This window comes from Mandrillus leucophaeus, unplaced genomic scaffold (genome assembly GCF_000951045.1).
Source record: "Mandrillus leucophaeus isolate KB7577 unplaced genomic scaffold, Mleu.le_1.0 Scaffold157, whole genome shotgun sequence".
NCBI classification, from domain to species: Eukaryota; Metazoa; Chordata; class Mammalia; order Primates; family Cercopithecidae; genus Mandrillus; species Mandrillus leucophaeus.
The window spans coordinates 4,862,736-4,874,008 of NW_012101554.1; positions in this window are offsets into that span (position 1 = coordinate 4,862,736).

Below are 11,273 nucleotides of genomic sequence, written 5' to 3' on the forward strand. Positions count from 1 at the left end.
TGAGCGCTGGTCCCCTGGGCCCACTTTTCCTTTCTCTATACTTTGTCTCTGTGTCTCATTTCTTTTCTCAAGTCTCTTGTTCCACCTAACGAGAAACGCCCACAGGTGTGGAGGGGCAGGCCACCCCTTCAAATTTAACCACATCTGCAAATCCCTATTGCCAAATAAGGTGTGACACGCTCAGCTGGGTGCAGTGGCTCACACCTGTAACCCTAGCTACTCAGGAGGCTGAGTAGGAGGATTAGTTGAGGCTAGGAGTTCAAGACCAGCCTGGACAATCTAGTGAGACCCTGTCTCTAAAATTTTTTTTTACATTACCTGGGTGTGGCACATCCCTATGGTCCCAGCTACTCAGGAGGCTGAGGTGGGAGTATTGCTTGAGCCCAGCAGTTCAAGGCTGCAGTGTGAGCTATGATCGTGACACTGCACTCCAGCCTGGGTGACAGAGCACAACCTCAAATCCAAAAAAAAAAAGGTAACATACTCCCAGGTTCTAGGGATTAGGCTGTGGGCATCCTTATGGGGAGGGGCATTATTCTGACTGCCACCCCACGTTGAATATTATATTACTGGCTCCTTATGCGGCTGGAATCATCCACCCGCACAGCACTGGGTTTTCCCCCCTAGCACCGTGCCTCAAACACAGCAGGCCCTTTATGTCTTGTGGGGAACTGAATGAATGCAGGAAGCCCATTTGGTGAACACAGAAACTGAGGTTCGTGGTGGTGCGACCTGCCCAGAATCAGTTAGCATGTTGGGAGGTCCAAGCCCTCTTCTTCTGCCCCAGCGCCGTGTCAGAAAATCTGGAAATGGGACCACCCCCATCCCAAGGGGCCCGTTCCCCAAAATAGGGCCCCTACTCCCTCTGTCCTGTTGAAGTGCTTTACCACCATGTCAACACACCACACATCACACACTACACACACACACACACACAGGCTGTCCTTAAACTGAGCATCCCTACCCACAATCTGAGGACAGACAATGACAATGTCAGTCACTGATCAGAGGCAATAAAGGAGCCCGGAGTCCCAGCCCCAGCTCAGGCAAAAACTATGGGCAACGGAGCAAATCACTGCCTTTCTCTGGGCCGCAGCTAAATGTGGGGTTAGACTAGATGCTTGGCACAAGCCTGCCAGCCCTAAGACTCCAATGCTCTAGTACACTAATTTCATTCATTCTACAAATATTTCTTTTTTTATGTCAATATATTTTAATATTTCTTTTTTTTTTTTTTTGAGGCAAGGTCTCACTCTGCCACCCAGGCTGCAGTGCAGTGGTGCAATCACAGCTTACTGCGGCCTCAACCTCCTAGGCTCAGGCAATCCTCCCATCTCAGCTTCCCAAGCAGCTAGGATTACAGGCATGAGCCACTGCACCAGCCAATGTATTTTTAAATTTCTAAAAAAAATTATTTATGGACACATGGCCGGGCGTGGTGGCTCACGCCTGGAATCCCAACACTTTGGGAGGCTGAGCCGGGCGGATCACGAGGTCAGGAGATCGAGACCATTCTGGCTAACACAGTGAAACCCCGTCTCTACTAAAAAAAAAATACAAAAAATTAGCCAGGTATGATGGTGGGCGCCTGTAGTCCCAGCTACTCAGGAGGCTGAGGCGGGAGAATGGCGTGAACCCGGGAGGCGGAGCTTGCAGTGAGCAGAGATCGCGCCACTGCACTCCAGCCTGGGTGACTGAGTGAGACTCCATCTCAAAAAAAAAATTTAAAAATGTAAAAAAATTTGTGGACACATAATAGTTGTACACATGTATACAAATATTTATTTTGACCTTGATTGCACATAGGCCAAGGATAGGCCCTGGGAGGCAGCGATGGACAAACAGAGGCACCGAGTTTACAGAGTAGCAGAAAAACTTGCAATGAGCAAGTAAACAAACAAATGAATATCTAACTGCAAAGTGGGCTAAGAGTTGGAAGCGGTAGTTCAGGGCCCAAAAGAGCACTTGTCTGGGAGGCTAGTCTGGCCCTGAGCCTCATAGGGGCCTCCATGAAGAGGTAACAGTAGAGCTGCTCTTGAAGATGAGAAGGAGGCATTTAGAAAGGCAAGGACGCAAGAGGGTGCCCAGTCACCATCAGCGCATGTAAAGGCCCTGAGGTGGGCGGCAGTGCAGCACCTTCCAGGCAGCTCTTGAAGATTACTGTCATTGCAAGAGTCCAGGAGCCAGGTCTTCAGGCACCAGGAGCTTGGCCTGTTTTGTGAACTGCCATAACTTTGCATCCAGGACAGTGCCTGGAACACCGTGGATGCTCCATAAATGCTTGTTGACTGAGTGAATGACTGCTCTGACCTCCACGCTTGCATTTTCTTTTTTTTTTTTTAATTATACTTTAAGTTCTAGGGGACATGTTCACAACATGCAGGTTTGTTACATATGTATACCAACACCGCATGTTCTCACTCATAGGTGGGAACTGAACAAAGAGAAGGAACACTTGGACACAGGATGGGGAACATCACACACGCTTGCATTTTCAGGTTTACACCAAATAGCGCTCTAAGGGTTCGCTCCAGCGGCTCCTCGTTCATCCCAAGAGACTCACATTCCACGTTCTCTAGTTCAGAGGGCCCGTTGTGGGGCCCGGCCAGGATGCTCCTGTGGACTGCACTACCATGGTTCCCAGAGGCGCAGGCAGGCCTGTGGCATGGAGCAGGCTGTGCCGCTCACTTGTAGCCTGTAATTTCAGAGGCCTAGAGTGGCACCTGGGCCCTCTGCCCAGCCGGGAAGGGATTCAGAGACCTCACCCTGTGCCCGCCGTGCAATTAGCCCCTGGGGTCCCCGCCCTGGTGGGCAGCCATGGCTAGGGAGGCAGGGAGGGTGAGGGGAACATCCACCCCACCTCGGTCTCTGCCAGGGTCCTCCCCATCTGCTCCTGAGGCGGCCGCCCTGCCCACCACAGCCCCCAGCTCCAGCCCCTCGTGGGTGCAGGACCTCTTCTAATTACACAGCCCCAGTGGCCACTGGAGCCTGTCCTCTGGGCAAAAATAGGCCAAGCCTTTCATGTGGCAAGAGAGGCCTGGGCTGTGGCCCCATTATAGCCCAGGCCTGGCCTTTGGAGGGACACCCGTGGAGTGGCCTCCCACCTGGCACTCCAAGGAGGCAGAGTGGCCTTGTCCCTGAGGATGCTGGCAGAGTCCCGAGGTGGGGTGGGTTTTTCTCCCACCCTCTTTGCCTCCCTGGCCATGGCTGCCCAGCATGGTGGAGCTCTAGGTGTGTTGTGAAACCGCCTTGGGCCTCAGTTTCCCCACCTGTAAACCAGACATTTTCACTTATTCCCCAACTTTGACTGAGCACCTGTGTGTGCCAGGAACTATGCTGGGCACAGAGAGACAGCAATGAAGGAGGCAGATGCTGCCACACCTTCACTTGGGCTGTTCCCCTTGCCTGAAGCATTGTCCTCCACTGCCCCTTTGCCTGACCACTCCTATGTACCCTGTATCTATGTCATCACCACCTCCAGGAAGCCCTCCCTGAATGCCAGCCTCTGGAGAGGGAGACCAGCAGCCTCCTCTACACTCCTTTACCCTCTGGGCTCCTAGCTTTGAGCCCTCAGCACACTGGGCTGTAATGCCCTGTATACATGCATCTCTACATTGGGAGCTTCTCAAGGCCAGAATCCAGGCCTTTACTGTCACCGTATCTGTGTCACCCACACCTGAAATATAGTAGATGATCAATAAATGCCCTCCCACTAGCCAGTGCAACCTGCTCATGCTATATAGATGGGGAAACTGAGGCTCAAGGAGGACACAGGATTCATTGGGGATACATTGATATTATTTTGCTTATTTGTGGGTTGATTTAACCAATATTTACTGGGCAACTGCTCCACACCAGCTCCTGCATGGACACTGCAGGGCAGACAAGAGCAAGACAGATCAGACTCCGGCCTCAGAGAGCTCCAGGTAAGGGAGGCAGACAAGAAACAAATCAATTTGCAAAGAGGGAAGGTAACCCGATGCTGTGAAGTGCTGTCAGGCAGGAGCTGGGAAGCAGGTGGGACGGGTAACTGGGCAACTATTTTAGCCATTGTGCTCAAGGATGGCCTCAAGAGAGAGGTGTTTGAATGGACACCTGCAGAATCAGGAGAACCAGGCATGCAAGAGCAGGAGGAAAAGCTTCCAGGCCAAGGGGATGACAAGTACAAGGGCCGTGAGGCAGGAAAGGGCTTGGCATGAAACCTCCTCTGGGGAAATAAGACTGAGCACTGCTGATCCATTCTTACCAGGGGGCAGTTAGAGCTAGGAAATTGGGAGACTGACATTAGCTCCTGGCTCTGCCCCTCCCACACTGTAACCTGAGCCTTGGTTTACCTTCCTATCCCAGGAAGGGTCAGAGGAGGCGTCTGTAAGCTCTGAGGTTCTGTGATTCTCGGTAAATTTTCCACTTGTTTCAACAACCATCCCTCCTCCCACCCCCAGCAAATAACTGGATGCTCACCCACTGCTGGTGGGAGAGAAAAATGGCCCAGCCACTTTGGAAAAAATGGTTTGGCAGTTTTTGTATAGTTAACCATCCACTTCTCATCTGACCCAGCAATCTGACTCCTAGGCATTATCCAAGAGAAATGAAAACACACATCCACATAAAGACACAAACACAAAAGACAAAAGTGTCCATGGCAGCTTTACGCATAATAGCAAAAAACTGGAAGCAGCCCAAATGTCCATCAACAGGAGAATGGATGCACAGACGGTGCCATACTTGCATGATGGAATACTACTCACCAGTGAACAGGAACAGGTGTGGACGAATGCCACAGATACGTGGAGCAAAAGAACTCAATCCAAAAGAACACACATGTCTCCATGAAGTTCTAGAACACAGGCAAAACTAATAGGCCAGGCAAGGTGGCTCATGCCTGTAATCCCAGCACTATGGGAGGCAGAGGTGGGGGAATTGCTTGAGTTCAGGAGTTCAAGACCAGCCTGAGCAACATAGTGAGACCTCTGTCACTACAAAAAAATTTAAAAGTAGCCAAGTGTGGTACTAATCACCTGTAGTCCCAGCTACTCAGGAGGCTGATGCAGGAGGATTGCTTGAGCCCAGGGGTCAAGGCTGCAGTGAGCTATGGTCACGCCACTGCACTCCAGCCTGGGCAACACAGCAAGAAAAGAAAACAAAACAAAACCAAGCTATGGGGTCAGAAATCAAAAGAGCAATTACCCTTGGGGAATACTGCCCAGGAGGGGCACAAGGATCCTTCTGTGGTGTACCTGTGTGAGATCTATACCTGGTTAGTGGTGGTTAGGTGGGTGGTTAGTGGTGGTTAGGTGGTTAGATGGATGGTTAATGGTCATTAGGTGGGTGGTTAGGTGGTTAGGTGGGTGGTTAGTGGTGGTTAGGTGGTTAGATGGATGGTTAATGGTCATTAGGTGGGTGGTTAGGTGGTTAGGTGGGTGGTTAGTGGTCATTAGGTGGGTGGTCAGGTGGTTAAGATGGGTGTTTAGTGGTCAGGTGGGTGATTAGGTAGGTAGGTGGCTAGTGGTCATTAGGTGGGTGGTTAGGTGGTTAGGTGGGTGGTTAGTAGTGGTCAGAGGTGGTTAGGTGGGCAGTTAGGTAGTTAGGTGGGTGGTTAGTGGTGGTTGGGTGGTTAGGTGACTAGGCGGGTGGCAGGGTGTTTAGGTGGGTGGTCAGTGGTGGTTAGGTGGACGGTTAGGTGGTTAGGTGGGCGGTTAGTAGTGGTTAGGTGATTAGGTGGGTAATTAGTGGTGGTTAGTGTTGGTTAGGTGGGTGGTTAGTGGTAGTTAGGTGGGTGGTTAGTGGTGGTTAGGTGGGTGGTTAGTGGTAGGTGGGTGGTTAGTTGTGGTTAGATGGGTGGTTAGTGGTGGTTAGGTGGATGCACACATGGAAAAATCAAGCTGTAGTCTTCAGATGTGTGCCCTTCATGTAGGTTATGACTCCCTTAAAAGGTTTTTTTAAATAATAAAGCACCCTGCATCCCTTTCTTTCGCGGAGAGTGACGCCCCCGGCTGAAGGCCAGGGATCTCAGAGCTTCCGGTGGCTGCAGTGGCCCGGCCAGCTGCACACTCCATGTCAACATTTACATTCCCCAGGGCCTAGTGTAAGATGCGGCTTCATCAGTCCAGCATGGAAGCCAGATGGGCCCAGCAGGAATGTAAACGCTCGCCGCACTGCAGACCTGGCCTTGGTGCCCTGCTCTGCCAACTGTTCACTGGTGCCCTTGGGCCAGTCACTACCAGGAGCCCCACTGGCCGGCAGGAGAAGGAACAGAGGGGGTGCTTCTGAAGACGCTTTTCGGCCATGGTGGAAATAGGGGCCCTGTGTGTCTTTGAGTCCTTGAGCCGGAGAGGGGCTGGTGGAGAGTCAGAAGCAGTGAAGGCTTGAAGCTGAAATTAAGGGGCCCTGAGCTACCCAAATTCTCAGGTAGGTCACCTCACATTTCTCCTGCTCTCCTCTACTTCCTTGCTTTACATAAAAACCATCTCTTCCCTCTTCCTCTCCCCTCTGCTCCCTCTTCCTCTTCCCTTCCTTTCTCTTCTCTGCCTTGCCCTCTTTCCCTTCTCTTCTCTTCCCTCCCTTCTCCTTCCTTCCCTCCTCCCATCCTCCCCCTCTTCCTCCATCCTTCCCCTCCGTCCTCCCCTCCTCTTTCTCCCACTTCCTTTCCCTTCCTTTATTCCTCTCTCTTTCTCTCTCTCTCAGCAACTTATTAAGCACATACTATGCACCAGACACTTTCCAGGCAAAGAACAATACAGATTAAAAATCTCCATCCTAGCCGGGCGCGGTGGCTCACGCCTGTAATCCTAGCACTTTGGGTGGCGGAGATGGGCAGATCACCTGAGGTCAGGAGTTCGAGACCAGCATGAGCAACATGGCAAAAACCCATCTCTACAAAAAATACAAAAATTAACTGACCATGGTGGTACGCACCTGTACTCCCAGCTACTCGGGAGGCAAAGGTGGGAGGATCTCTTGAGCCCAGGAGGTCGAGTCTGCAGTGAGCTGTGAGCATGGGTGACCTAGCAAGATCCTGTCTCAAAAAAAAAAAAAAAAAAAAAAAAAATTCCCTGTCCCAGCCAGGCACAGTGGCTCACACCTGTAATCCCAGCACTTTGTGAAACCAAGGCAGGAGGATCTCTTGAACCCAGGGGTCTGAGACCAGCCTGGACAACATGGCAAAACCCTGTGTCTACCAAGAAAAAAAAAAAATTAGCCAGGTGTGGTGGTGAGCAACTGTAGTCCCAGCTACTTGTGTAGCTGAGGCTGAGTAGGGACGATCACTTGAGCCTGGGAGGCAGAGGTTACAGTGAGCTATGATTGCACTACCCAATAGAGCAAGACTTTGTCTCAAAGAGAAAACAAACAAATGAAAAATCCAGGTCCCTGCAGAGGGACCCCACAGAAGGGGGCTGAGCGTTGAAAAGCTTGCTTCGTGAGGCCCCGAGGTCTGGAGGAGGTGGGAGTCAGTATGGAGGTAAACAGCAGGGGTGGGCGGCCTCCACGCAAAGACCCTCAGGAGGCAGGCCAGCGAGCGGGGAGATGCCCAGAGGTGGAGCCCCAGCGGTGGGAAGGGCAGTGCTAAGGTCCTCAGGTGGGGGCGCCTACGTGTTCTGGGAGTGGAAGAGAGCCTGGTGTGGCTGGAACAGAGTGAGTTAGGGGAGAGTGGGAGAATGTGGGGCCTCTGCGGGCATTGGCAGGGGTTTTGGCTTTTTACTATGAGTGAAGAAGATCAACCGTGGGTGCCCGAGTGTGCAAAGCTTCACCACTCCCTTCCTCTCCTTGCATCAAGCCCCCTCGTCCCCATCTTCACTGCCCCCACCCCCATTCACACACATACACCCTCTGGGGACCCTGATCAAGAGAGAGCGCAGAGCCCCATCTCTGGGGAATGGAAGGAGCTCTGCAATAAGACCCCACGAAGGTGACCAGCCTGGCCAGCATGGTGAAACCCTGTCTCTACTAAAAATACAAAAGTTAGCTGGACGTGCTCGCTTGAACCCTGGAGGCGGAGGTTGCATTGAGCTGAGATTGGGCCACTGCACTCCAGTGTGGGTGACAGAGCAAGACTCTGTCTCAAAAAAAAAAAAAAAAAGCCCATGCAGGCCATGCAGTACCCCAGGCCTCCCTCGGCTCCTTCCACACCTGACACCAGCTTCCAACCCAGCTGTGGCTGAAAGCTTGGCACCCAGGGGCTCCTGACCAGCCACCTCCTCCGGGCAGCTGCCACAAGTCAGCCTTCTGCCCCTGGGCCTAGGAACAGCCTCACAGAGAGGGTCTTCCACGACACCCAGACACACCCACCAGTGGGAAAGGGCCACATCGGGGGTGGCAGCATGGAGGTAAAACCATCAGGATGAGCCAAGACCACCTGCCCTTCAGGGACCTCTGAGTTCTGTTGCCTCTGAGCTGGATGACCTTGAGCTAAGTTACTCAGCCACTCTGACCCTCAGTTTCTTCATCTGTTAAAATGGAGGTAATAACACCCACTTCTCTGGGTGCTTCTGAGAATTCAGTGAGCCCTTGGCAACTGGCACTTGATAAATATGCTAATAATAATAGCAACAGTAGTGACACCTGGACGAAGAGTCTTTTTTTTTTTTTTTTGAGTTGGAGTCTCGCTCTGTCACCCAGGCTGGAGAGCAGTGGCGCCACCTGGGCTCACTGCAACCTCCACCTCCCAGGTTCAAGAGATTCTCCTGCTTCAGCCTCCTTAGTAGCTGGGATTATAGGTGCCCGCCACCATGCCTGGCTAATTTTTGAATTTTTAGTAGAGATGGGGTTTTGCCATGTTGGCCAGGCTGGTCTGGAACTCCTGGCCTCAAGTGATCCGCCTGCCTTGGCCTCCCAAAGTGCTGGGATTACAGGTGTGAGCCACCGCGCCCGGCTGACAGAGAGCTTTTATCATGCCATCTGGGCAGCAGCTAACACAGAAGCCTGGTATACAGCAGGCACTCCACAAGGCTGCAGGGTGGAAAGTGACAAAGCAATCAGTCACCCAGCCCCTATCCTCGGGGGAATGTGCGTGCAGACCCAGGGTTCGCCTCCCCACTTCAAACCCACAGCCCAGCTGGGGCTCAGGGGTGCATGAAGTCAACTGACCTCCCCAGGGCTGACTCCAGTCCTTGTGAATTGGACACACGTGGGTGCTGGCCAGGGGGGATGGGCCCCAACAGCTGGAAACATCTGCTTTGAATTGTCGGTTGGAAGCACTGGCCAGCCGGCCAAGGAATTTGTGAGCTAATTTTAGGCCACAAGACAGCTCTGCAGGGCGGGGTCTCACTCCCCAAACCACAGGCGCGGGGGCTGTGGGGGCTGTGGGGACACGGAGGCCTCCGTGGTACTCCTCGGATGGTCCACGCTGACCCGGCAGCCAGGAGCTCTCTCTCCCAGGATGAACGTTAACTGGCACTGACTGTGCCAGGCTGTCCACGCTCACTCCACGCTCCCAAATCCCTAGGAGTAGGAAAGATGCTTCTCCCCATTTCCTGGGTGAGGAAGGGAGGCTGCCAGAGGTTAGCAAGTTGCCCAAGGTCATGCAACTCCTAAGCAGTGGAGCCAGGATTCGAACCAGGGTCACCTGACCCAAGCCTTAAACCTAAGGCCGCCCTGCTCTGCCCCTGCCGCTTAAATTTTGTCAGTCCCATTGCGTCACCTCAGCCCCCATGCCCTCTGCAAAGCCTCCCTTGCTAATCCCTTTATTCAGATGTTTCCTGATTCCCTGCCGTGTGCCAGGTGCCAGGCAGGGACAGGGAGAGAGTGGACATGAGGGACAGAGGCCCCACCCGCAGCAGTGCAAATCAATCTATCAACATCACTCTGACTGTCACCAGTGCCTTGAAAGGAAAAGGGGATGTCCTAGTGAATATCTGGGAGCAGGGCTGCAGGGTGGGTCTCTCTGAGAAGGTGACATCCAAGCTGAGGCCCAGAGGATGAGAAGATGCCAGCCGTGCAGACATCCGGGAACAGGGCCCTGGGCAGAAGAAACGGCAAGTGCAAAGGGCCTGAGGCAGCACTACCTGAAAAAGAGCAAGACACCTCATAGAACTGGCGCAGAGTGGGCGGCGACAGGAGCTTTTCTCCACCCATCCAAGCAAGATGACTGTCAACAGATGAGATGGCATCTGAGCTGAGCAGGAGTCAGGGCCCAGAAGCTTCTGCTGGTGGGATCGGACAATTCTGCTAGCCCACGCATTTGTTTGTATCCAGAGATTTGCGGAGGCGCTGCTGAACCTCTCAGGAAAATCGGTTGAGGCCTGTCCCTCTTAGGGCCTTGGAGGTCAGGCAAAAAGCCAGATGACAGGAACTCCAGAAAGAGCGACCTCAGGGGAGTAGTGGGCATCTCAGAACTGTTATGGCCACCGTTATGAGAACTCACGCTCACTCGGCCACGCTGGCAGGGTCCCTGTGCCTGTGAAAGGGGCTGTCCTTGTGCTGCTTTTGTGCTTAGCTCTCCCCGCCATGGGGCCCTTTCCTTTCTCGTTTTTTTCTTGGCAGGAGCAGCAATAAGGCTGTCCCGATGCACATCTCAGTGTGGCATTCTGGTTCTGCCAACCTTGGGTATATGTGTGCCTGGTTCTGGTGGGCCTGTGCGTGTGCTAGAAAAGAGACAGCAATCACTGCAGCCTTCCAGCCACCAAGACATGTGCAATGACCATGTTCATGATGACACAGAAGCCCCTCTGGGTTTCCAGAAATCTTTGGGAACGGGGGTTCTGGGGATCCCACACTGCCGAAGAGGAAGCCCCAGAGCTGGGTTTCTCTACCATGGCACTTTCGGACTTCTGTGTTGTAGGGGGGCTGTCCTGTGCACCGTGGGATGTTGAGCAGCATCCCTGACCACCACCCACCAGATGCCCCCTGATTGTGACAAACCAAACATGTCTCCAGACATTGCCGAATGTCCCCTAGGGGGCAAAATCATCCCCGGGTAAGAACCACTAGCTCAGAGCACTCCTGTTTGAGCATTAATAACTAGAGGATAATGCCCGGGCCCCCTAGATTTCCTAACACTTTGAGTTTCTTTCTGTCCATTTGGGAATATTAGAAAAACACAGAAAAGTTGAAAGAAGCAAATCAAGCTCACCCAAAATCCTACACTCAATGGCTAACTTCTCTTAATAATTTGGTATATTTCCTTCTGGTCATGTTTTCTTTACACTTGATAATCCTACTAGCCATGATTTATGGAGGACTTATCTTCTAGCCACGATTTATGGAGGACTTACCTTCTAGCCACGATTTATGGAGGACTTACCTTCTAGCCACGATTTATGGAGGACTTACCTTCT